Source organism: Sphaeramia orbicularis, chromosome 3 (genome assembly GCF_902148855.1).
Source record: "Sphaeramia orbicularis chromosome 3, fSphaOr1.1, whole genome shotgun sequence".
NCBI classification, from domain to species: Eukaryota; Metazoa; Chordata; class Actinopteri; order Kurtiformes; family Apogonidae; genus Sphaeramia; species Sphaeramia orbicularis.
This window is the reverse complement of record NC_043959.1, coordinates 26113685-26141423: the sequence shown is the minus strand read 5'-3', so window position 1 is coordinate 26141423 and position 27739 is coordinate 26113685. Positions and strand designations below refer to the sequence as shown.

At 37.2% G+C, this 27739-nt stretch overlaps 1 protein-coding gene and 1 long non-coding RNA gene across 3 annotated transcripts in view; one reads left to right on the top strand and one right to left on the bottom strand.

Moving 5' to 3' along the window:
- Window positions 1-386: 386 nt before the first annotated feature.
- On the bottom strand, window positions 387-19568 carry LOC115414266 (uncharacterized). The gene is made up of 3 exons (XR_003934595.1): window positions 19556-19568; window positions 12906-12909; window positions 387-492 (listed from the first exon to the last, which is right to left on the bottom strand). It is a non-coding gene; the product is annotated as an uncharacterized LOC115414266 (long non-coding RNA).
- The window catches only part of cemip (cell migration inducing hyaluronidase 1), a 208124-nt gene continuing 188985 nt past the window's right edge, over window positions 8601-27739 (top strand). The window contains exon 1 of one of the 2 annotated variants that reach the window (XM_030127439.1): window positions 8601-8676. The gene's annotated coding sequence lies outside the window, so the exon portion shown is untranslated. Of the gene's footprint in view, window positions 8677-8858; window positions 8879-27739 lie in introns of those variants that run through there. The other variant, XM_030127447.1, reaches the window with a different exon arrangement.

Sequence of the window (27739 nt, the reverse complement as noted above, 5' to 3'; positions counted from 1 at the left end):
GTGTTAATAATCAAACAAACTGAACCAAAAACAATACCCCTTGCCTCCCCGTTTGGGGGTGGGGTAATAATAACAACAGTAACAGAACAAAAGGAGGAGGTAAAATAATAGATCTGTTCAACTCCAGGATGATTTTAGTTATTTTTGACCCGATTCAGACGTCAAATAAACATCAGAGACAAAAGATCTACAAACTGAAACTGAAGATTATTAAAGTAAAACAACCACAAATGGATGAAATTTTTACAGATTTAGTCTAAATGCTGTAGGCGTCGTTTCTTCTGAAACATGCGCAAAGTTTTCTGAGATTTCGAGTGCATTCTGTCACTTAGAACAGTATTGAATTTGGTCTCAAAGTTCATAAAAAATAATTTAAAAAAACTCCACAAACTGAAATCAACACATGAAACATTTATTTCCTCATAAACCTGAACCTGAGCCTCTAGAGCTGGACCTGAAACAGAACCATCAACTGGACCTTGACACCTGTCACTGTTTTTTTTTTTTTTTTTTTTTTTTTGTTACAATTTTGAGTCGTTTATTTTCTCATAAATTGGTCTTATTACCTCCGCCAAGGAGGTTATGTTTTTGCCAGGGTTTGTTTGTTTGTCTGTTTGTTTGTCTGTCCGTTAGTGTGCAACATAACTCAAAAAGTTATGGACAGATTTGGATGAAATTTTCAGGGTTTGTTGGAAATGGGATAAGGAAGAAATGATTAAATTTTGGTGGTGATCGGGGGTGGGGGGGCCCACGGGGGGGGGGGGCCACTGATCAGCCTTGGTGGAGGTCTGCGCTCTCCGAGTGCTTCTAGTTAATCAGTGAATGTAAATCTGCAAATTGAATTTCAGTGGATTCTGTAAATGTGTGTTTTTTCTGCAGATTTATGAGTAGATCATCTTGGAATATTCTTCTTAGAAATCTTCAAATCTACAATCAAACCTCAGAGAATATTAAAAGGGATAGTTTCACTCACATTTACTGCTTTAATCTCTAATAGTTAACGTTTTTTCTACTTTATACGTTTTTGCAGATTTTCAACACTGATCATCTAATGTCACATGGTTTATTTTTTGTTAATTTGCTGGATATTTGTTTCTGAAGCCTCATGTACGTATCAGGTGTTTTCTGTTGGGTTTGTTTTTCATCGTCAGACCAACCCGCCAGGTTCTAAACTCGGTTCTGGTTCTAAATGAGCTCCGTTCTGCTGGACTTGACGCCTTACGTTGGTCGACCTTTGACCCCGGTCGCCGCCGCTCATCCTCTGACGGATCAGCCAGTCTGACACTGTGAAGGACTGAAGGAACCGAACCCAGTCCACCATCTGAGACCAGGACCGGTTCAACCTGAACCCGGTTCAACTCCAAAAACAAGAACAAAACCACTAAGAACCGGATTATCATCACCGGGGTTCAGTCCAACCCTCGACCTGATGATGGACAAACTGCAGAAAATGAAGTAGAAATGATATAAAAACAGTCAAATGAAGTGAAAGCGACAGCAGAACGCTGCTGTCGACGTCAAATATTCACACACAGATGAAAATCATAGACATTTTAGATCAAACTGAGCCAGAATCAATGGTGACGAGACAAAATCAGAAGGTTTTAAGATTAAAGTTGCAGATTTAAAAATTAGAAAATAGAAATACAGTTAGATTTTTTAAAAATATATCTTTAATCTCATAGAATGTGAGTTAGATCTCTTACAAATTCATGACAATTTTTAGATAAAATGAATAAAAATCTAATCAGGAACTGGAAGATACGTGTTGAAAAGTTGAGCCTCAAACTGTAAATCATTTTTTTCTTGGTGAATCTGAGTCGACTGAACCACGAAAACAGAACTTTATCTGTCAAACCTTAAAGACGAGGAAGAGGATGACGTGGAAACCGGTCCAGTCTCCTTCGTCCTGGTTAAAGAACGAAGGTAAATGGACGAAGCCACCGTTGGAGGGCGTTCGACTCATGCTCGTGTTTTGCTGTGACGTGTCCGTTGGATATTTGTTCGTTCTGATCGGACTCGAACATCTCGTTTTTAATGAAATGAAGAATGCATACACCCCGATCCTTGTTTTTTTGATACTGACGTTTTTACGAGGTTTTCCAGACTACGTGTTGATAATTTCCACTTTGTACGGTGAATAATCTGTGACGGTGAAGTCGACCATGTTTAACCCTCCAGTATCCGACCCATACAGGTCCTTCATAAACACCAAAATCACGTATTCTGCACAGTACGGTACTAATGTCAAAATGTTCTTCGTATACTTTGTTTTTAATTATTTTTTCACTTTTTTTTTGCATTTCATCAACTAGAGCTGTAAAGAGAAATACCAAATACTCAATCATTGTCATATTTTTTAACCCTTTAAATGCCATATTTGTAATGTAAACAAACCACATTTTTACAGATTTCCTTTTTTTTTGTCACACATAAAAAAAGTAGATTTTTATCTTTACATGTTTCAGCTACAACCTGTAGCCTTACTCGATCCTGATCGGAAAAAACCACATTTTTTGACACAAAAAAATGTTTTATTTCAATATACTACATAAAAATGTTATTATTTTTTTTGCATCCTGTCATATGTCAGTGATTAACAGCATTGTTGGTCAATATGCATTATTATTTTTTGTTTTGGGTCAAATGTTAAATGCTAAAATGTGTCAATTTGCATTTTTTACTCACTTCGGAGAAGGGTGCTACTGTAGTCATTTTCCATTGTTTACTATGTGCTGATTTTAGTGACTGGGTCAGAATTTTAAAAATCATGAAAAAAATGAACAACTCTTGAATTTTCACCAAATACAAATTGTGAAAAATAATATGACCTTTTATAACATGAAGTGCAAGGTGTGCATAATATGCTCACCCGGATACCGGAGGGTTAATGTGTATGTTTTAGTCTGAATATGAGGACGTTGAACACTGGATTTATGCAAACGGAGGCAGACGACGCTCGTATAGTTTTGGTTCTAGTGTAAAACAGACATAAGCCTTAAATATGCTGTGAATCTGATTGTCTTTATGTGGTTGTTGTCATGAAGAGGCAGCGTAAATGGATGTTTTAACGCTTATAATGGAATAAAGAATGCATGGAAGAGCGTCGCATTGTTTCACTGAGTCCTCACTTTATTCACATTATTCAACACTTCTATTCCTCAACTCACAACATATGAGTTATACAAGTTTAGTGATTTCAGTAATGACAAAAAATATCAACGGTTACACTCATTTCTAGTGTTAAATATCATTAAAATGATCTGAAATATTTTTACGTACTTTAACATAGAAATACAGTAGAAATTTTAAAGTCAACATTTGTGTTGATTTCAAATACGTTATTTCTAAAATCATGTATTGTTTTCATACTCTTTGTCATTTTTACGTACTTTAACATAGAAATACAGCTGAATTTTTTTATTTTTTTTTTCACTTTTGTCCATTTTTATTTATTTATGTAGTGCTAGACAAATATTGTGACAGTGGTAACGAAAACAGACCAAAAATAAAAGACTCATAAGACATGGACATGTAAACAAAGGTCTATTTACAGGTGTGTTTATGTGTGTGATTATTTCTGGTTATTTTGTGCGAGTTGGGCATATTCAGGTGGAGACAGATGAGAGAATGAATACAAAACTGACAGTCTAGTAATAAGTACAAGGGTCAAAAGCGAGAAATCGGGAAAGGGTTTTAAATAATGGTATAGAAAGAAGCTTAAGGGAAAAAAGAGGGTAGAAAGAAAGGAAGGGAAAAGGAGAGAGAAAAAGAAAGCAAAATCAATAATCCCAAATACAATAATAGTGACAGCCTTTTCTTCCCCCCCCCCCTTTTCTAAATGGGTTGACGTTTGTGTTTATTTCTAATAAGTTATTTCTAAAATCATGTATTTTTATTTTCATATTCTTTATTGTCATTTTTATCTATGTCATATTAGTCACAATAAAACCAGATAAAACACTACAAATACAATAAACAGGGTCTTAAAAGTCTTGAATTTACAGATCTGCATTTAATACCTTAAAACACAGGTGTCAAACATGTGGCCCGGGGGCCAAATCTGGCCCACCGAAGGGTTTAGTCCAGCCCTTTGGATGAATGTGTGAAACACCAAAATTACAGTTAATAACAATCATTTTAGTTCACTTCCACATTCAGACCAATATGATCTAAAGTGGGTTGAATCAGTAAAATACTATTGTAATAACCTAGAAATATTCATTCATTCATTCATTTTCTGAACCAGCTTTATCCTCAGTAGGGTCGCTGGAGCCTATCCCAGCTACTTATGGGCAATTCCAAATGTTTCTCTTTGTAAATGTAAACATTTTCATGTATTTACACTAAAACAAAGTATAATTTCGCAAAAACTGTGAATAACCTGAACAAATATGAACAACCTGAAATATCTTAAGAGAAGTAAGTGCAATTTTAGTAATATTATGTCTGTAAATGATAAACTGAAGCATAATATTCTTAAAATTGCACTTATTTTTTCAGTTTGTTCGTGTTATTCACATTGTTTTAAAGGATAGTTTGTAGACACGAACATTTTCATAATGTAATTTTACTTTTTTCACACTAAAGCATAGAGGAAAATTTGGAGTTGACATTATTTATATATTATTACGTTATTATTTACTGGTCCGGCCCACTTCAGATCAAATTTAGCTGAGTGTGGCCTCTGAACTATAATGAGTTTGACACTCCTGCCTTAAAAGAAAGTCTTTAAAAGTTATTAACCCTTTCATGCACACTGGTCACCAGAGTGGACAGTTATTCAAAGCTCTTCTCTTGTATATTCATGGGTTTTGTTGTTTTATTTCCATATCAGCCGACACAGTGGATGCTTATGCATCATCCCATACACTGACATTCATACCATTTGTGTAACTTTGCTGTTCTAGATAAACCTGATTTGCACTAACATGTTTGAGTGTTGAAGGGGTGGGATTAAATAAATTATATTTCCTCCCACTCCTTTTCGAATATGCAAATGAAGTCATGTAGACGTGTAAGTTTTGTTTTTGTTTTTTTGTTTTCTTCAATGACCTCTTACTACCTGTTTTATTTCTAAAGACTAAGAAAGATTAATTTGTCTTGTTGCATATTTGAAATAAACTAAACAAAAAAAACAACAAACAAAAAAAATCAATTGCTTCTTATTGTTACTAAACTGCAATTAACTTATTTCTTTTTTTTTTTTAATTTTTCTTTTTCTTTTTTTTTTTTTTTTTTTTGCATATTGTCTCCCTGAAGTGAGTAATGACTAGTATTAGAGTTTGTTAAAATGTGAGAAAACAGCAGATTAGCAGCATTAACAATGTTTTTATTTCATAGTTTTCACACAATATATCAGTAAATCTTTGTTTCTTTTCTTCAAAAATTAAATGCATGGTGTCAAGCTGACATTTTTGGAACTCCATAAAAAATAGGTTCATAAGAAAATTTTCAATCGCATTGTTTTTTTCATGCCTCAAGAGGAATTAAAACACTCAGGAAATAAATATTGATTAAGGCTCTCATAATTCATGCATGAAAGGGTTAAATTGGATATGGTAGGTCTTAAGTTGTTAACAAGGTATGGAGGCTGGTGCACACCTAAAAAGTCTTCAGGAGACAGGTGCGTAGGAGCATGAGGTTCAAGTGAAGAAGAAGAAGGAAAAAAAAAGGTTTCCCACACACTGTACAACTTGCAAAAAACTTTAATATAGGATAGAAACGTATGCAAGTAGAATGGACTGTGTGTGGGATACCTTTTTTCTTCCTCAGATCTTAAGTTGTTGCCATAAGCTTGTTCACTGTATTGTGTTTAAATGTGTCCAAGCTGTAAATACATTAATCGACTCAGTTCCACCCATCCCAGCCTGACAATTTATATTGAAATTAGGAACCAACTGTCGCTAACTTTGCAGCCCCCTGGTGGGAATCAAGGCGTTGGAGTAGATAAATACATCTTCTTAAATTCTAGGACTCATGAATTTTTGACAGTATGGCTGTGAAATGGGCATTAAATTCTGTTCTGACTAGTCTTAAAAACTCTTAAATGTAACATGTAAGAACCCTTAAACAGAATAAAAATCATGTGTAGAAAAATATATATGAATATTCATAAATATCTGTACATGATAAAATCTATGGTGAAAACTGTACCCAGTTCCACGATGCATTTAATGTCACTGTATTGCACTGTGTTATAACGGATGATGTTAATTAATAGGAATAATCTGAACCGGATCCAGTGTTGGTCCATCATCTCATTTGGGGCCAGAATTATTGATGTCGAGAATTATTTGGACAGTGACACCAGTTTTATACTGTATAGTGGATCTGAGATGAATCAGATGTGGCTGAAATGAAGATTTTCAGATGGATAATGACCTGAAATGAACTGCAGAAGCAAAACAAGAACTTTAGATACTAAAGAAATGGAGAAAAAAAAACAAAACAAGTATTAAAACCGTCTTAGTTCAGTTACTTTTGAGTCTCTGGACAAACTGATTAAAATGGGTTATAATTCCTAAATGGTTAACGATATATTTTAGTTAATCTACTGAATTAAAGCTGAACATCCACACTTTAGAATTAATTTGATTCATTCATGTATAATCCTGGACATGAGTGAATCTGTTGAACTAATCTGAAGTTATTAAACTTCATGAACATTCATGAAAAGCTCTGATCATCTGTTCAGAGTAAAGATGAGAAACCAGACGATTGAGACTGAGACCGGATGAAGGTCCAGACCCAGATTTGGGGTCAGATATGTACAGAACCTGCCTGGTTCTGTTTGGTTCTGGTGGATGTGAGTTCCTGTTCCTATTTAAGGAACTGAAACGTGTGGTTTCTGTGGAGGCTGAACACACTCTATAGGTGGGTACAGTGCCGTGGTTTGACCTTTGACCTCCTCCTCTGTGGAGACAAACAGGACGAGGATGAAAATCTGACATGTTTGTCTGTTAATATTTTAATAAACATTAGGTTCAGATTTATTCAGCAGTATCTGAACATCAGTCTGATCATGTTTAATGTTCATTTTGACATTTATCTGCATTTATTCTGATGTTAATTATTATTATTATTATTACTGTCAATAATATTATGTTCCTTGCTCTTATTATTATTTCTATTAGTATATTCTTATTATTTTGATTAATAATAATAATAATAATAATAATAATAATAATAATAATAATAATAATAATAATAATAAATTGCATTTATAAAGCACTTTTCATTCAACAGAATCTCAAAGTGCTACAGAGAGAAGCTATTTATAGGTTATGAAAGTATTTTACTGACCCATTAATTGTTGATATCTTCAGTGTAATGTTTTCATCCGTGGGCCGGATTGGACCCTTTTTGTGACCCGTTTTGGTCCACGGGCCGTATGTTTGACACCCCTGGTCCAGACTGTATTTTAATTCGTCTGTAGATAACCTCTGACTTAATTTCTGTAACACTGTGTCAGATATTAACTTGGTGAATCTCTAGTCCAGTAAATAAACAGAGCTGTCTTTACATGTTAATCTAAAATTACTAAGGTCAAATAAATATTGAAAATCAAAGTGCGTTAATATGAAGTAAAAATAAATAAAGTATATGATTAGAGATGTGCAGTCTCTTATTTGGGTGAATATTTGTGTTTTTTTAATATGTGTTTTTATTTTCAGAGGCATCTCCATCTGGAACCTTCTTCTCTTTCTCAGCCTCCATAGATGAAGATGAGCTGAGGCTGAAGCTGTCATCTGCACCTCCACCACTAGATGGCGCCTCACTCTGAACCGGTACCACAGAAGGGTTATGACCTCCGCCAGGAGGTATTGTGATCACTTTGCTTTGTATGTTTGTTTGTTTGCCTGTTTGTTTGTTTGTTTGTTTGTTTGTTAGCAAGATAACTCAAAAAGTTATGGACGGATTTACATGAAATTTTCAGAAAATGTTGATACTGGCACAAGGAAGAAATGATTACATTTTGGTGGTGATGGGGGGGTGGGGGTGGGGGGGGTCAGTTCTGTCTTTGCGGAGGTCTGCGCTCTCCCAGTGCTGTTCTTGTCAGTAATTATAGGTTTAACAGTCATTGATGCAGGTCAGTTTATCAAGATATTATTAATGGAAGAGTTTCTCCTAAAATGGTGAATTCAGAACCAAATGATTCAGAAACAAACAGGTGAGTTTCATCATATTATCTTTTTTATTTTTTATGTCTTTTTTTTTTCCCCTTGGTGGTTTTCCTGTGATATTTATCACCAGTGGATCCGTTTTTTCTCAGTTTCTACTTCATCCATTTATGTTAAAATCAGACACAAATAAAAATAAAAACAACAGAAAAGAATAATTAAACTGAATCTGTTTCATTATGTGTTAAATTCCGTGTTTTTGTGTTATGTATTGTCTGACTGTCAGTTTTTGTTTCAGTTCTTTTATTTCCACGGAATCAAAACACACACACACACACACACACACACACACACACACACACACACACACACACACACACACACACACACACACACACACACACAGGTATGCACGCGCAATGGGCGTGTCCTCAAATGGAGTAAATAGAGGCGGCGCTGCGTCGCGCGCCTCGGACGGGGAATGTCCGCGTGTGGCTCAGACACCGGCTCCTGCATCACGGACCCACACCGGGACACGGAATATAACACAGCGGTAGGTGTGCGTGGGGGTCCAGGGTTTGTGTGTGTGTGTGTGTGTGTGTGTGTGCGCGCGTGCGGTGCGTGATTCCTCCGCGGCCGCAGGAGCCACAGGTGTGTGGGAGCGGGTCCACGGGGACGCGGTGGAGGTGTCCGGTCCGTCATCAGGTGCGTGACGCCAGATCACCAGCCGCGTGTCCTCCGGGTTCAGCACCAAGGTAAGTGGACCCGTGGACCCGTGGACTCCAACGCGCCGAGACCCGCTCCGTGTCCGGTCCACGAAGCCTCTCGACCCGCGGGGGTTTCCGTGACGAACCGGCGTCCGGGACCGGGAACCGGGGACAGATGGGATGCGCGTGCGGGGTTCGTGTTCCGCGACTTTGGATGCAGCAGGTCTGCGCGTTATTCAGTACACTGGTCCGGGTCTGGATCCGGATCTGAGTCCAATCCGGGTCTGGGTCCGGGTCCCTCACGCAGAGCTGCGGTCCGTCTACCTCGTCCTGACCCGGGTCCTGGTCTCGCCCTTCGCGTTAAATAGTGCGCAGCGTCCGGAGGAAACAAGTGCATCCTCCAAGTCCTGGTCCGGGTCCTGCATCCTCTGGGTCCTGGTCTGGGTCCTGCATCCTCCTGGTCCTCATCTGTACCGTGCATCCTCCAGGTCCTGGTTCTGGTCTTCAGGGTCTCCTCCAGGTCAGTGCTGGTTCTTCTGCTGATGTTCTGTGTGATGGTTCTCCATGTGACCTTCTGAGGTTCTGGTTCTGGTCCAGGTTTTATTGTGAGTCCGGGTCTGGTTCAGTGACATTAATGATGTTTTGTAGAATGTGATTAAATGTGTTAAACCCACATCTGATCAACATGAACATCCAACTGGACCAGAACCGAGGCAGGTCTGTGCTGGTTAACTTTCCTTCAGTGTCACTGGTTCCAGTTGTGGGTGGTGGTTTTGGTCCTTCTGGTTCTGGTCCGGATCTGGTTTTAACGTCCTTTTGGTTCAGATTCAGCATTAAGCTTTAGTTTAATTTTAGACCTGAGTCTGAGTCTGAAGGAGGTTCAGTCACATGACCAAGACCAGGGTTCTGTTGGGATGAAGATCCATGTGATGATGATGATGATGATGAAGAGCGGAGGTAGAAGCAGCTTTCATCCACAGCCACAGTGTACAGTCTGTGTGTGTGTGTGTGTGTGTATGTGTCTGTATGTGTGTGCGTCTGCTGGGTAGTTATCTGCTGTGTGTGTGTTGTGTGTCTATTGTGTGTCTGTTGTCTATTGTGTATGTGTGTGTGTGTGTATGTATGTATGTATGTATCTGTGAGTCTGTTGTGTGTGTGTGTGCGTCTGTTGTGTGTATGTGTGTCTGTATGTGTCTATATGTGTGTGCATCTCTTGTGTAGTTATTTGTGTGTGTCTGTTGTGTGTGTGCGTCTGTTGTGTGTATGTGTATCTGTATGCGTGTGCGTCTGTTGTGTACTTATTTGTGTGTATGTCTGTTGTGTATGTATGTGTGTGTCTGTTGTGTGTGTGTGTGTGTGTATGTGTCTGTTGTGTGTATGTGTGTCTTTGTATGTGTCTATATGCATTTGCATTTGTTGTGTAGTTGTATGTGTGTGTCTGTTGTGTGAGTGTGTGTGCGTCTGTTGTGTATACGCGTGTCTTTGTATGTGTCTGTATGCGTGTGCATCTGTTGTGTAGTTATTTATGTGTGTGTCTGTTGTGTGTGTGTGTCTGTTGTGCATCTATAGTTTATGTATGTGTGTGTGTCTGTTGTGCGTCTGTTGTGTGTATGTGTGTGTCTGTGTATGCGCCTATATGCATGTGCATTTGTTGTGTAGTTGTATGTGTGTGTGTCTGTTGTGTATGTGTGTGTGTGTGTGTGTGTGTGTGTGTATGTGTGTCTGTTGTGTTTGTGTGTGGCTGCTGTAGATTCCGTCTTATTTTAGTCTGTGGTTGAAGCTGCAGCTGCTGAAACGTCTGAAACAAACGACGACCAGAAACAAATGTGTTATCGTCACATAGAGACACAGACGGATGGGAGACATGAACACATACACATATAAATATAAACACATTTGGACATTTGGACACTAACTGGTGTCTGTCCTCAGATCGCTTGCAGCCGAGTCGACAGATTCTCCTGCTGCTGAAAATAGAATAAAACTCAGAACATGAACAAATAAAATAAAAGTGAACAAAGTAGAGAACAACTGAACAGAAAAAAAACAGCAAAACAAATAAAATCAGTAACAATTGAACAAGAAATTAAAGGAACAGAAATGACCACAATAAGTGATGAATAAAATTGGGAATAAAATGAAATAAAAGCAACAAAATGAATATAAATGAACATGGTATGAAATAAAATGTACAAAAACAAATACAATAATCAGCAAAATGAACAAAATTAGCAACAAAATGTATTAATAATATACACATTAAGAAACAAAATCATAAAGAAATGAACCAAAATAACAATAAGCAACAAAATGAATAAAGTTCGTAACGTAATAAAAATCCACACAGGAAACGGAAAATTAAGGGGTTTTCAGACAGGTCGGGGTTAAATGTGTGCTTGTCAGCTGTAACAACCAATCGGTGATCAGATTCAGTCCGATGTGAGTCTTCTGCTCCAGTTCAGTTCATGTCGTCAGAATATCGTTTATGATGGATGCAGATACAGATACAGGATGTAAACGACCTCTGGGACATCCATAAATACACGATTAATCCTGAGTTGCTGACCCCTGTTTACATACACACTAATAATCTGATCAATGTCTGATTTGTGGAGTTATCAGATTACTAGTGATTATAAATCTGTGTTTCATTAAATTGTGAATGGGATCCCTCAGGGCCCCATCTTTGGCCCCATCATTTATATGTTTTATATAAACTGATTTTCAGATGTAGGTCTGTAGGTGTACGCTGATGATACTGAGCCCGTTTACGTCCACACCAATACTCTGATCCTTATCTGATTATTATTGATCATATAAACAGTATAATCTGATCTGTTTTATCAGATAACAGCAGTAATCTGATTATAAGAATTCAGATTAACACATCTGGATTTGTCCCCAATACTATGATGTCTTCATGCGTCCCATTAATCTGATTTATGTAGTTCTTTTACATCTGCACAAGTGGAAAAAGTATTAAATCAAAGAAAACAGAGGTGATGTAGAAGACAATAACAGGAAGTTTAATTTGCATTTTTGTTCAGTTTTTGTTTTGTTTCTAGTTTCCATCGTCTTTTCTCATTTTGTCTTTGTTTTCTCATCTGGTTCTTGTCTCATTTTCGTGAAAATTTTCATCAGTTTTTTAGCTTTTTTCATCTGATTTAATTTCATTTGCTTCATTTTGTCCTCATTTTTTTTCTTGCAAAGAACGGATTTGTTTTTTTCATTTTTGTCTTTTTTTCATTTAGTTTTTTTTTTTTCTCATTTCCATCCATCTTTTGTTTTCTCATTTTTTTTGTCTCATTTGTTTTTCACCTGTTTTTGGTTAATTTCTTCTTGTTTTTTCTTCTTTTTTCTTTCTTTTTTTGTTTTCATTTCATTTTCATTATCATCACTATGTACGTATGCACTCTGAAATAGATCTATAATGGACTGAAATGTCTAAAATAGGGTTTATGGATATTCATATTTCTGAAGTGCATGTAAACACATCAGATCTGATTATTATCATTATCTGATAATTAACAGTTATTGGATTTATGTGGTCGTGTAAACAGGGTCAGTGTTTCATGGATGGTGGATTTCGATGTTTTGCACGTATTTTTAGATAAAAAGCATCTATATCCCATAAAACCCTATTTCTACCAAACATGACATGAAAAATATAACGTTATAAGGATTTAAATGTGTTTTTTAAGCTGAAGTTATTTTCAGATTTGGTCGAATGTGAATCCAAGTTGTGATTTTGCTGCTGTTGTGTGTCATAAAACAAGGTCCAGGTGGTTTTGGGATGTTATTGTATATTGTTTTGTTGAATATTTTCCGCAGCTCCGCTTTCAGCCTTTGTAGATTAAACCCGTGGCCTTTCTGCTCCGATGTTCTGGTGTCGGAGCAGAACTCAGCAGAACTAAAAAAAGCCTCGTTGTTCCACGGTGGCTGGAGTTTCCGAGGGAGAACAGAGCGTTGGCGGGAGCTGCCACTGTGGATGACTGACTGCGCTTTTACCCAGAAACCACCACACGTCACCACACTGGCTCAACAGTCGGCACTGGGTCGCCCACGGACCCGACACTTGCCTGTTCGACCCGTCCGTCAGCTCCTTAATGGGCTGAGAAACTGTCAAGGTCGAACAGGAGCCATGTCAGGGTTAATGAAATGAAACCGTGTCCAATGAGGTGGTCCTGGTCCTGGTGTGGTCGTGGTCTTCTACCTGTTGTCCACATGCCGCCACCACGTCCTCAAGTCGGTATTTAGTTTAAATCCCTTGAGTTTTCAATTTGGATCAAAGCTGTGAAGAGGACGGAGCAGAGAAACCCAGTGGATCCATGTTTACCCACTGGTTTATTGGCTGGATGTGAGTTCACCACCTTTACAGCTAAAAACAGAGCTGTGGGAAACGCTCTGAGCTCAGCCAGTAACACGGCAGTAACACGGGATAAAACCATAAATGTAGATTCACTCATCTCAAACTGCCACCTGTTAAAACCACATAGCTATAACGCACACAACTACATACTAGTACACACAAGTACTACTGCTAGAATACTGTAACGACCGGCTGCTTCTACAGTAAAATGTACTCATCACAGACCATCTGTTTCCATGAGAAAAGAGTTTCAGATAAAAATGAAATGATTCAAATAAATCCTTAATTTTGTTAAGTTGTTTTTCTTTTGTAAAGAGCCTAATCTAGAGGATTAATTAAATGTATTTTAGTAAATAAACCAGTTCCAGATGTCGACAGACAAATCTTAAAGGTTTTTAGATTAACATTAAGAGTTTTGTGGCTTAGTCTCAGTCTAAATGAATACCTCACTAGCTAATATTTACTCCGATTAGTTCTCTGAATTTAGCTGCTTTTAGCTCACAGGCTACTTTTAGCCAATATTAGCTCCCTAGCTAATATTAGCTGCTATTAGCTTGGTACTGTACATTAATTGCTGTTATCACATTAGCTAATGTTGGTTATGTTAGCTCACTATGTGATGTTAGCTCACTAGCTAATCCCAGCCAATGTTTCATTACTAACTAATATTAGCTGCTATTAGCCTGCTACTGTATATTCATCTTTGTTACCATATTAGCTAAATGTTCATTAAATGTTATCTCACTATGTGACTGTGTATATTTGATTTTTGCACATTTTTCAGTAGTAGTAGTAGTAGTAGTAGTAGAGTCAAACTAAAACCAAAGATAATATTTTTACTAGTTTCCGTTATGAATTGCGTTGGGATTGTTGACTCTTTAGCTAAAGTTCGCTGCTGTTAACTTGCTAACTGTATTTGACAAAATATATAGCTTAATCTTGTATTAAATGATTACTAAAAACAGAACACAACATATAAACTTTCTTTAAATTCCAAAAATGGGTTTAAATCAAATATTGATAACAGGAAATAGCATTTTTACTCACATGTTTTGGCTACAGATCAGATGTATCAGCTGTGTTTAGTGTAATACTGTGTCCTGTTTAGTTTGTCCATTTGATCTGGTTTTATTGCAGTGTTGTTAAAATGTGATTGTATAATTAGATCCACATTGTAAAGACTTCGTAAAACAGAGTCTGACAGATGCTGTTCGCCCCCTGGTGGCTGATTCCAGTAGCACGGTGAATCCGGTCTGACATTGGAATGAAAACTGCAATATTTGTAATTTCTTGTTTGTTTTTCCATCAACATATTTGGTCGTGATCCATTTTTATTTAGGTCAATAAAAATCCTAAATGATTTGGTTCATAACAAGTTTCATTGTGGAAATTATCTGGGATTGAAAACGAGAGAGAAAACACTAAAAAGAGGGGAAAATAAATGAAATAAAATGCTTATTGCTTTTATAAATGAAAACAGAACTTAGGCCACACTAATAAACAGCTGCAACAACAGCAGTTGGTGCAGAAATACATTTATTTTAATTACAGTTGCAATAAACCCTTTCACAGCCTAAATCCAACAGCTGTGGAGGTTTTTAATGCTGTGAATGTGTTTTCGATGCATGTGTGGTTTTGGATCAAAGTCGACCTGTGCTGATGTTCAAGGATGAGAAAAAAATCTAAACGGAAAACTTTCAAATTGACCCACGTATTGTCGTCTTTATCAACAGTTTGATGAATTCAGCTTCCGACTGTGGTGGTGTTGCTGTGTTACCGACGTCCTACATGTCAGATAACCCTTTAAAGAACCGTTTGCGCCATTGGCTGAGGGGGAGGGGTAGAAGTGGGTGGTGCAGAGAGCAGCAGAGTGCAGTCGGTGAGAGAGAGATGGAAGATTTTTATGACTCGGCAGTGTTTTAGCGGTGTTTCAGCAGTGAATTCTTGTAAATAATGATAGTGATATCTCTGTTTTGGAGTGTTCTACTGTGTTTTGTCGAGTTTTGCTGTTTTTTCACACTTTAATTTTTCCATTTTGTACAGTTCATTGATAGTTGAAGCTTATGTACTATCACACAGGCTGAACATTAAAATTTATTCATTTACACTTGTTTTTCATAATAAATGTGACAAAAATTGTGTTTTTTAAATTTTTTTTTATAACGCACTGTTTTAATCCTTTGTGACATATAATAATCATAATCACCCGATATTAAAAGTTAAGTTCTACCTGTAAAAAGGTGCAGAGGAATTGATGAAAAAAAAGACATTTTCTGACACTTTTATTGCAAAAATAACATAAAGAAGTCTAGGTCTGTTATAATGCTAGTTCTTAAAAGGGATAAGACTCTCGTTAAATGCCTGTAACGACTGGAATCGACTGTTTCTGTTGCCATGTTGCATTCAGAGTTAGATGTGAATGTTGTTGTCAAAGTGTCTGGAGGTCATGTCCCCCCCTTCACTCTTAGCACTGGCTGCCAATTACTGAACAACTGAACTGTTCAGAATTCAATTTCTGCTAAGTGTGAAATCCTCGGCTGCAGATCTTCACATCCTTGTTCTCCTGCCGAGCCACTTTGAGGCGGCATGGACGCTGCTGGATGGGGTTTGTAGTTTGGGGAATGTGAAGCTGCTGCAGGGCTTTAATGCAACAGGCTGACAACATCCCAGCGCTGATGAGTAGTTTGAACAGAGTCTGAGCCGTCGACGGAGATAAAGGAGCATGACTACGCTCTGGAAAACAGATCAACATGATACGGTGCCGCTGACTTCATATTAACGACATCAAGCAGACGATTCGCCTGGTTATCAGACCTCTTCCAAATGTGGCGAGGGATGTGTTTGGACGACTTAGGTTTGGACCGCTGATGCGGATCTGTGGAGGGTTTGGTGACGGAGGTTATGAATAATAAAGGTGAAAGTGAGAGCAGCGGTTCAGCCTGAAACCACAATCGTATCGTCTGTGACAGGAAATATGTGCTGTGTAAGGACGGCGCTGTGTGGTCGTTATCAGGATCTGAATCTGGTTCTGGAAGTGTCTGGAGGATGGCGTCGATCCATCTTTCTACAAACTCAGTACCTGAACATGTAATGAATGGATGAATCATCAGGGGTTTAATGCTTAAAGATGTAGATCCAATTTTGTGGCAACTTCTTAATGAATTTCTCTACTATATTTAACCTTGAATGATTTATCACCATTAATTATATTATATTTTTTCACTAAACATGTTGCTATTCATAAAACCTTAGAATAAATTTAAAGGTTATGATATCAAAATAGAGAAAACTGTAGAAAATGTGACTTCAGCAAAATATATCATTGACTGAACGTAAAAATATGCCATTGTTGTAAGTCATTGTTTTCTCCATTGGACTTTGAAGTTTGATGGTGAAATGTCAGTGTTTCTTCTACACGGCTGAGTTTGATTCTGAGGTTTATGAAGGTATGAAATTATTATGGAATGTTATCTTTGCTAAGTTGCTGTTTGTTGATCCACAGTTCAGACTAAACTGTGACAGTTCTGACCTATTTTATCCAAACAGATCTGGTGTTCATCTACTGACAACACAAACTGTACAGAAAATGGAGGTGATGTTTGGTTTTACTGTGGCTGTTTTTCAGTCTAAAAACAGAGCTAAGCTAACAGAGCTATAATGTAAACTATCAGCTGACACCGCACGTCAACATTGTAAGACACTGTGGTAATTTGAGCAACAGTTAAAATAAGCGTCTAATGAGTTTTAGCTTGAAGAAGAAAACCTGAGATACAGATGCGTGGAAAGTATTTTAGTTTATTTTAACCACCTTTTAGTTAAGTGTTACCAACTTTTAGTCTGTTTAAACTGTCTCTTAGTTTGGTTTTACTATACTTTAGTGTAGTCTAACCATCCTTCAGTTGGGTTTGGCATCTTTTAGTTTGGTTTTATTATCTTTTAATTAATCGTTTCCATCTTTCAGCTTAGTTTTACTGTCTCTTATACTGGTTTTACCGTACTGTACCGTACCGTCTTCATCCACCTATCTTGGTCGGGGTCTCAGGGGCAGCAGCCTCAGCAAAGAAGCCTAGACAGACCTCTCCCCAGACACTTCCACCAGCTCTTCCAGGGGAATCCTGAGGCATTCTCAGGTCACCCGAGAGATATAGTCCCTCCAGCGCGTCCTGGGTCGGCCCGAGGTCTCCTCCCTGATGGACATGCCTGAAACATCTCCCCAGGGATGCGTCCAGGAAGCATCCTCACTAGATGCTCGAACTACCTCAACTGACTCTTCTCGACATAAAGGAGCAGTGGCTTTACTGCAAGTCCCTCCCAGGTGTCCGACCTCCTCACCCTGTCTCTAAGGCTGCGCCCGGCCACCCTGCAGAAGAAACTCATTTCGGCCACTTGTGCCCGCAACCTCATTTTTTCGGTCATTACCCAGAGATAATGACCATAGGTGAGGGTCAGAGCGTAGATTGACTGCCTGGGTGCGAAACGTCTGGTAACCTGCGGACCTCACAATTTCACAGCATACTGGCAGTAAGACAACTAAAGATTATAATGTCAGTTCATCTCGTCTTGTTAATGAAAATGAAGAGACATTTTATCACAGTTTTTGTTTTGTAAACTACATTTAGTCTCGCTTTTATTAGTCAACAATATTGCGTTACATATTTAATCATAGGTATGGTCACATGGCCATCATTTTTGTTATGTTTTGTCTTGTTTTCGTCATGCAAGAAAGGTTCGTGACAAAGATTGTCATAAAAGCAACACTAGCTGATTTGTTGGTGATTTTGGTTCTAAGTGTGTTCTGGTACCAGACTGACCCCTGCTGGTGAGACTTTGGCATATCAGTACTACATAAAAATGCTAACAAGGTACAAACATGTGAACACTGCATATTTGTGTAGTAGCTGCATGTGTTAAATTTTATACTTAATGCTGAGTGTCTTAATTCCAGGTGCAGCTGTTTTCAGTCTCTTGGCTAAAGCTCAACTGTTCATTATGATTTTCATTTGCTTCAGTTTGTTGTTGAGCAGGTGTTTAATGAATTCTCCGTTGTGTCTCCACGGATTTACGATTTAGCTGTATTTATAAATAACCCTGATCGGAGTAAAACATCTGCTGAAAGTGTAATGTCTCTGAAGCTTCTGATTCACTGGTAGTTGGTTCTAAACATCAAATTAACTGTAAACCTTTTCTGCTTCAACATGGGCTGTATGACTCGCTGATGACCTTCTAGTGGACATGTATGGAACTGCAGGGTTTGCTCTTTCTGCATTGCCTTCATTTTCCAGCCTTTGAGGTTTCTGTCCTATTTTATGGCTGTTTTCGTATTAAAACTAATGAAGCTGTGAACTGGATGCAGAGTTTCCTTTGCAAACACAGTGATAAACATCTGAGTGTATGACGTTGCATGACTTCCAGTTGCTTCGCTGCTGATTTGCAGAGTTGGCATCGTTGAGCAGCAGAAATAACCTGGACTGAGCTGTTTTTATCCATGGGCATGGGCGGGGGAGGGCTGGAATCCTGTTTGGGTTGAGGGTTTGGGTTTGGCCTGAGGTAAAGGTGAGGCCTGTGGGTAACGTTCACTGCTGTGGTTTTTCTTCTGCCAGATGAACATTTGGCCTCATTCGCAAAACCACAAGTACAAAGTGAGCTGCAAACCCTCTGGTCTCCGCACCGACGGATGGAAACACATGTGATTTCAGAATTCCACTGCCTCGAGCCGATGCTCGGCGAAGAGAAACAAATAAATACGACTCAACCGAACACGTGGCTTCCTTTACCAGTTTACGGAGTCTGAAACCGACGCTGTTTGTGTGGTTGAGTTGGATTCTCTTCAGGTTTCACACAGATCTGACAGTCCTGGATGAAGTGGTCTGGGTCTGGACAAACTGAGGTGGGATGTGGTCTGGAGGCTTTCAACCATAATGAAACGGTTACCACGATGACTGTGATTAGTATTTGTCTGTTCCTGTTCATCATATTAGTTGCCCATTAATTTATTTATACATGTAACATAAATGAATGCACTATCACCTGGGTTTTCCTGGTTTTCCTGGTTTTTGGGGGGTTTGGTTGGGGTTAGTCTGGTCTGGATTTAAGGACTTGAATGCCACTCAAGTGAAAATGATCATTTAATTCTGGAAGACTTTGGTACATTAGGATTCAGACTGTATAAACAGATCTCACTAAAAATATATAATGTTATTGTAATTATTCTGGATCATTGTTATGGTGAGCACACACACACTGTTTTTATCTTTCCTTCCTTTGGTTTTTGGTTGGAGTCGAGGTCCTTCTACTGTTACATACTAACCATAGCTGTTGATCGTCAGTGGAGTCGACAGGATTATGAACTCATTCACATTTCACATCAGTTTGTTTTATTAATAGAAGTCTCTTTGAGTCATGGAGCATTTCCAGAGAACGTGGTATAAATGCCTTTGTTTGTATCTCCAGCAACTTTGAGGGAATTCAATCTTGTCTTTATTAAAGCTTAAATAGAAGATGCAAACACAGTGACATTATGTATTCCATCCATTTTTCAGTTCGTCTTTAATTCTTATTCATGGCTGTGGCAGCGTCTCCTGGGTTTTGAGTCTCGGTCCAGATCCGCCGTCAGACCTCAGTCCTTCCTCTGGGATTATTGTCAGGATGCAGAGAAATGATTTTGTCAGTTTCTCATCACAGTCTCATAGAGGATAAAACCAAGGCTAGCATGTGTCATATCACACAGTCCCAGTCGGTCAGAGCTTTTAATATTCCTCCGTTAACACTAAGCGTTTACGTGGACGCTGTCCTTGCCTCGGTGAGCTGAATAAAACAGGAGTCTCCTCTGGTGATGGGTTTCATCCTTCATCCCTCTGCTGCCTGTCAATCATCCCTCATCACTGTGTCTTTTACTGTCAGACTCGTCCATCCATGTGGAAAACCAGGACGCTTTGGTTGCTAAATAAACCCGGGGCTCAGATACCTTCAGGCTTTAATATACAGGTAATTTAGGTTTTATTGGTGGGGGTGAATCCTGTGTTTTTAGTTTGTAAATCAAGGGTGTCAAACATACAAAACAGGCCCTCCGAACGGTTCAATCTGGCCTGTGGGATGAATTTGCAAAGTGGAAAAATTACTCAAGAAGACCATGATAGTCAATTTGTATTGGTCATAAAGTGACTTACTGTCTAAATTTATTTACAATTACATAAAAAAAAAACATATTTGTGTTGTACAGGGTGGGGAAGCAAAATTTACAATGAACATTTAGTTGTTTTTTCTCAGCAGGCACTACGTCAATTGTTTTGAAACCAAATATATATTGATGTCATAATCATACCTAACACTATTATCCATACCTTTTCAGAAGCTTTTGCCCATATGAGTAATCAGGAAAGCAAACGTCAAAGAGTGTGTGATTTGCTGAATGCACTCGTCACACCAAAGGAGATTTCAAAAATAGTTGGAGTGTCCATAAAGACTGTTTATAATGGAAAGAAGAGAATGACTATGAGCAAAACTATTACGAGAAAGTCTGGAAGATACTATTAAAGAAGAATGGGAGAAGTTGTCACCCGAATATTTGAGGAACACTTGCGCAAGTTTCAGGAAGCGTGTGAAGGCAGTTATTGAGAAAGAAGGAGGACACACAGAATAAAAACATTTTCTATTATGTAAATTTTCTTGTGGCAAATAAATTCTCATGACTTTCAATAAACTAATTGGTCATACACTGTCTTTCAATCCCTGCCTCAAAATGTTGTAAATTTTGCTTCCCCACCCTGTAGATGCTAAGAGGAGATTGTTAATTTGAATATACCTTATTTTAATATACTTTATTTATCTATGCAGTCAACAATCCAAACAAGACAAAAATGATCCAAAATTAAGTAGAATGTTATGAAATTAATAACAACAGAAACAGGCCATTGAAATCTATGAGTTGTAATGCACATGTGTAAATGATAAACTGAGGCAGAATATTGGTAAAATTGAATTTATTTTTCTTCAGAAATTTCGATTTCTTTATCTTGTTCATATTTGTTAAAGGATAGTTTGTCGATGTAAATAAACATTTCATATGTAATTTTACTTTTTTCAGTTTTGTTATTTTACTGGTCCAAACTGTTTCAGATTATATGAGGCTGTATGTGGAACCTCAACTTAATATGAGTTTGACTTTTCTCACTCAAGAAAAACTCTCCATACAACCCTTTTTTTTTTCTTGTAATATATTAATTGTATAAGTTTTTCTCCAGTCATAAAGTAAACTTTATTTCTATAGAACTTTTCACATATCAAATCACAAAGTGCTTTATGATAGAAGTGCATGAACATGAATTAAAATAATTCATTAAAATAATATAAAAAAGCATACCATTAAAATCATAAATCCATTCCCCCAGTTCACAAGCTTATCTGTGTAACAGTGTCTTTGGTTGTTTTGTAAGAGTCGACAGAATCAGTTTTCAGTAAATGGATTTAAGTTTTACTGGAATAAAGAGTATAAACATACGGAGCAGGGATTCATTAATGTCTGTGGTTGAAGTATATTCTGAGGAGATGAACTTCAAAGTCAGACTGTAAATGTGCTTTTTCTTTTCGTTTCTTCAGTTAAAGGTTTGATGTGAACTCAGTCGTCTCAGAGTTCATTAGTTTTAGACGAATCCTCCAGGTTCAGTTTGACACATTTTATTCCAGTAGATTCGTCTGATTCTGATCCAGAAAAATTCACCGTCTAACGCTCAACTTAAGTAGAAAGGAATCGAGGAGGAGGTTTTACATCGAATCACAGTTAGGATGTAGACGAATTAAGCACAAGATGTACAGGATGATGTTCAGTGATGTCTTGGATTACATTAGATTAGATAGAACTTCACTGATTCCTCCGGGAAATTAAAGTTCCAGTATCGGTACAACACTGTATGTACAAATACAAGACCAATTAGAGGATAAAAAAGGAAAAGAAAATGATAACAGTAACTATTGAATCTGTAGTAAAAACAGGCAGTTACGAATTATTATTATTATTATTATTATTATTATTATTATTATTATTATTATTAAGTGCTAAGATATACCAGTAATGGTCGTCGTAACAACAATATCAATAATCAATAGTAACAATGATAACAGTAATGGTAATAACAATGATTCCAATAATGTAAGTAATATGCTGATATGATGCAGAATACATGTGTGTATATAATATATTTAGTATGTTATATTCATAAACTAATATAATTGTGGGTTATATAAAAACAAAATGAAATCTTGATATATTGTATCAATGATAAGTGAAATTATATTGTATTGTATTTATATGGGTTTATATTTATTACAAATGTAGTAGATTGTTGTAGAATTATATGTATGGACAAATTTTTATTAATGTATATATACATATACACACACATTAATATAGATTGATAAAGTTTGTGTGTTGTGTTGCAATAAAGGGGTGGATTAAATGAGTGTTGACTTTCTCACGCATTTTCAGGTGTGCAAATAATACTAAAATACTTTCTTCTGTGTAATAGTATAAATGTTCTTTTTGTTTTGTCTTATGTTGTTAATTTGCTGTTGTTGGTGGTCATATTGTGCTTTTTATATGTTGAAATAAAAGATTTATTCATTCAGTATAAGTAATAATACCCCTTAAACGCCTCGTCCTTACATGCCTCCTTCCACCGGTTCAGTCCTTAAACGCCTCCTCCATCCGTTTGGCAGCAGCTTCAACTCCCCATGTTCTGATTTAATGTGGGTTAAAAAAAAAACCTCTGCACTGGGTGAATTCTCATCTGTTCTCAGTCGGTGGTTCTGATGATGCTCACAGGGAAACACACTTAAACTCCAACTTCTGTCCATTATGTAAATGTGCAGTGAAGCAGAGGAGGATGTTCCTCTCAGCAGCTGTTCAATGGATTCATGGTTCAGCAGAAACATGGACCTGGATCAGGGAGATGAGGATGAGGAGAGTCTGCGAAACCTTCATCTGGAGCCCTTGAACCACAAACAGGTGGAGAAGGTTCATCATGTTTCTACTGTGGGACGGGTTTAAGGGTCAGAACCAGATAAACACTGAAACCAGGAACTAATAAACAAGTCAGGTCAGGTCGGACGCCCATGGTGACTGCTTCACTATATTTTTTGGGCCCGACACAATTTTTAACAGCAGAGAGTTGTTGGTCATTCAGCATTTACTTACTTTAATGCACTTCTGTCGTTTAGTTAACTGATTGGCTTCATCAGGTTTAATGGATACGTATAATTGGGTTCCATCACCATAACAATGAAAGTTGATGGAGTGCTTCCTAATTAAGTTACCCATAGGGAGCATGTAGAACAGGGGTCCACATGCCAATTGAGGCCCATGGGATGATATTTTTTGGCCCCCTACTTGACATTAATGTTTAGTGTTAGTGTGGGCCGCACGTAGTTCTCAAATGCACCTTTTTGGTGAGTCTTGCCACGCTTTTATTTTATTTATTTTTATCACTTATGGGCTACCATATATGGTCTTGTGACAGGTTCCGGCAGCATGTGTTGTCAACGGTTGTCAAGCTAGCCAACCGTGAAGTACCTAGGGAAGTATGAACGTTAGTCACTTAGTTGAAACATATTCCGGAGTGACACCAAGTGGACAGAAAATATATGCCATCACTCAGTTCCAGTCATGTCTCTCTCAAAACCTGCCATGAAGAGAAAGGTTGGCGATGATCACAGGAATTTCAGGAAGAGTGGGAGACGGAATATTTTTTGTCGAGCACATGGGCACCCCTACATGTCTCATATGCACAGAGAAAGTTGCAGTGTATAAGGAATACAACATCTGACATCATTACTCAACTAGACATGCTGAGGAGTATACAAACTACCAGGCAGATGAGAGAAAGAACCGGGTTGCCAATCTTAAAAAATGTCTCTTGAGGCAACAAGATTTATTCAAGAAAGCAAGCAAAAAGAATGAAGCAGCAGTCGAAGCTAGCTACGTGGTGAGTGAGATGATTGCTAGGGTTGGAAAGCCATTCAAAGAAAGTGAGTTCATCAAAAAGTGCCTGTTACTAGCTGCAAGTAAATAAAGAAACCTTTTTTCATGGAATACTTAATGTATTTGAGACCCCTGATGTATAAGGTGAACAGTATTGGTCCAAGAGGCGAGCCTTGAGGAACTCCATGACTAATTGTGGTGCACTGAGACAATTTATTATTAACATTAACAAGCTGAAAACGATTTGTTAGACAGGATTTAGACCACATTAATGCAGTTCCTTTAATTAAATTAAATTAAATTAAATGTAATTTAATTTAATTTAAATTAATTAATTAATTAATTAATTTACATTTAATTTAAATTTAATTAAGTTAAATTTATTTGCACAAAATAAAAACAGTACTAGAAAAAACAACAACATTCAAACAAGTAACAAAATTGTGCAGGAGAGGTTAGAAGCCAAAAAGAAGGCTTATATGAATACCTCCCCCGAAATGAACAATACACAAAAACAAAAAAAAAGAATTAAAAAATACAATATAACTGAAATAATAAACTAAAGTAAAAACAATAAAAATGTAATCTACATTACAAATCATCAAATACAAATCAAGTGATACACAGCCTTACATTTTTTCATGAATTAAAGTCCTTTTCAGATGCTTTTTAAACAATGATAAAGTAGATGTTGATTGAAGTTCAGGTCTTAGATTATTCCACAGATTTGGTAACGATATTTCAGAGAATACTGACAGACTGAAGTTTGGCAGTACGGAAGATAAAATTTGCTTGAAAATCGTGTCAGAAAGTTGTGAATAACAGAAGACAACATAAAGAAATTGTGAAAAACTTTAGGAAGAATATGAGTTAAGTGAACATATTTGTACATGAAGACACAGGTCTGGTAAATGTTCACATCAAAAACTGAGAGAAGATTGAATTTTTTGAAAAGAGGAGCAGATGAGTCAAGTCTCTTAGAAAAACTGATCATTCTTAAAAATTTCTTTTGAATTAAGAGAATCTTATTGAGATACGTGGGACAGGTTGCCGCCCAAACAGTATTGCAATAAATAATGTGAGGGTAAATTAAGCAATAATAAGAAACAAGAATGATTTATAAATGAATGAACTCTGTTCAAAATGCCAATTTACTTCATGATTTTTTTACAGACAAGATTAATATGAGATTTCCAATTCAATTTTTCATCTACAATAACACCCAAAAATGTAACGTAAGATACCTGGGTTATTTCAAAGTTATCTATGAATATTTTGTTGTTTTCCTTGTTATACTTCTTATTTGTGTTACAAAATATGATAAAATTAGATTTTTGGGTATTAAGAGAGAGTTTATTCATCTGAAACCATCTAGAAATAGATGATAGTTCTTCATTTGCTTCTCTAATCAGTGTATTGAAATTTTCATGTGATATAACCAAACGTGTCATCAGCAAATAAGAGGCAAGACATTTTTACATACCATAGGGAGATCATTGATGTAAATCAAAAAAAGGAGAGGCCCAAGAATCGAACCCTGAGGAACCCCACACATTATCTTAGCTCTATTTGAATTATACTTATTGAATAATACATACTGTTCTCTATCATTTAGATAATCCTGTAGCCATGTCAAGGCAACATCATCAAATCCATATTTCTGTAATTTTGCAATGAGAATGTGATGATCAGCTGTATCAAATGCTTTGGATAAGTCTAAAAATATGCCAAGAGATATTTTTTTTGTTATCTAGGTCTGTAGAGATTTTATGAACAAACTGCAAAAGAGCCATTTCTGTTGACATGTTTTTTCTGAAGCCATATTGATGGTTATATAATATATTACTTCCATCCAAATGTTTTATTATTCTTGTGTATACTAGCTTCTCCATTACTTTAGAGAAACAGGGTAAAACAGATATAGGACGATAATTTGTGAATGTACTGGAATCCCCTGATTTAAACAGTGGTATTACTTTGGCTACTTTGAGGTCACTTGGTACAACACCTGATTTTAAAAGATACAGATATAATATATGTCAAAGGCTCAGTAATAGAGGAAACTACCTCCTTAATCAAGCTTGGTCTTATTTCATCATGTCCTTTAATACAATACAGTAGAAAAAAATTTTAAAATACGGCATGAAGGCTGAAACCTTTTTGCCCCAAAATTAGTCTCTCAATACACATCAGTCACTTTGTAGTCATAACGAAGTGGGTGATCGCTCCAGTGTTTGTCCAGCCTGGCTTTGAAGGTATTGACTGCTTTAATACCAACTGATTGCTCAGATCGTTGCAGGAGGATGTGATCGCTGACAGTGTTGAATGCCGCACTAAGATTCAATAGGACAGGTATAGAAACAAGTCCCTTATCTGAAGCAATTACAAGGTCATTTGTGAGTTTGGCCAATGCATAGTCATTCTGTGGATGTATAGATGAGTGTTAGACCTTCATTTACCTGATATGACTGGCACGTCGACTGATGGTGGATGTGTAGAGGCTGATGGAATCACAGTTCATCACAGTTTGGAAAAAAGCAATGAACCGACGAAATTTATACATAAAAGAGATGCATCGATTTATTGGCTGATATATTTATCTGCTGTGTTTCATAACTGTATGTTTTGGTGTGTGTTCATTCATTGATTATGTACTGAGGGACTGAAGGACTTTAAAATGACGCCTATTTTTATATTAAGAATGAAGATGTGTTTAACTGGGGGCATAAATAAAGAAACAGAAAGTAACGTCGATATCAGCCAAGAATCTTGCAATCGAACCATACTTCATAAAGAGCAAAAGAAATAGATCTGATGTTTTCTTCACACAATACTTAGCAAAAGTAACATTTTCATCTGAACAGAAGATATTTTATCCATGTGGAAAACAGTTCAGGAAACTGGTTTTGTGCAATAAACATGTATTTATATGTAAACTAATAGTTCATTATTGTATAAATCAGTGAATGAGCTACAGTCGATTACATGTGGAGACAGATTCAAGGACTGAATATCAAGAATAAACAGCATAACCCAACACTTTGACTCCAGATTAGAACTGAATTTCCTGACGGATTGAACCTCTGGATGTGAGTCCAGATCATCTGTAATTAGACCAGGGTTGGACTCAGAGTTTGGAGTCAGTCTGTGGACATATGAAAGGTCCACATTTAACAGAACCACTGACATGTAATAACACATCTGTTCAGCTGGAACTGAAAGCTTTGGTTTGGTTTTCAGCTGTAGATGAGTTTATTACAGATCAGAGACTGGTTCATGCAGGTCTGAACTGACCTGTGGCCCAAGTTTGTATGTGGATTTTGTGCTGGTTCATATATGTGGAGGTTGATTATAAAGGTCGTACATGTGTTTTGGTTTCGGTTTTGTGATGCTCTGTGTTGTTTTATTCAGTGTCTGGTCTGAGATGGTGTCGATAGTCGGCAGGTTCATCTGCAGATCATCCTGTTGTATCTGTGTTTAAGATTCTGTCTGACATCCTTTTGCCTTAAGAAGTGAATCTAAGGAAGGTGGAGAGTGTGTTTTTGTGTAATTTCAGTGAAATGACCCT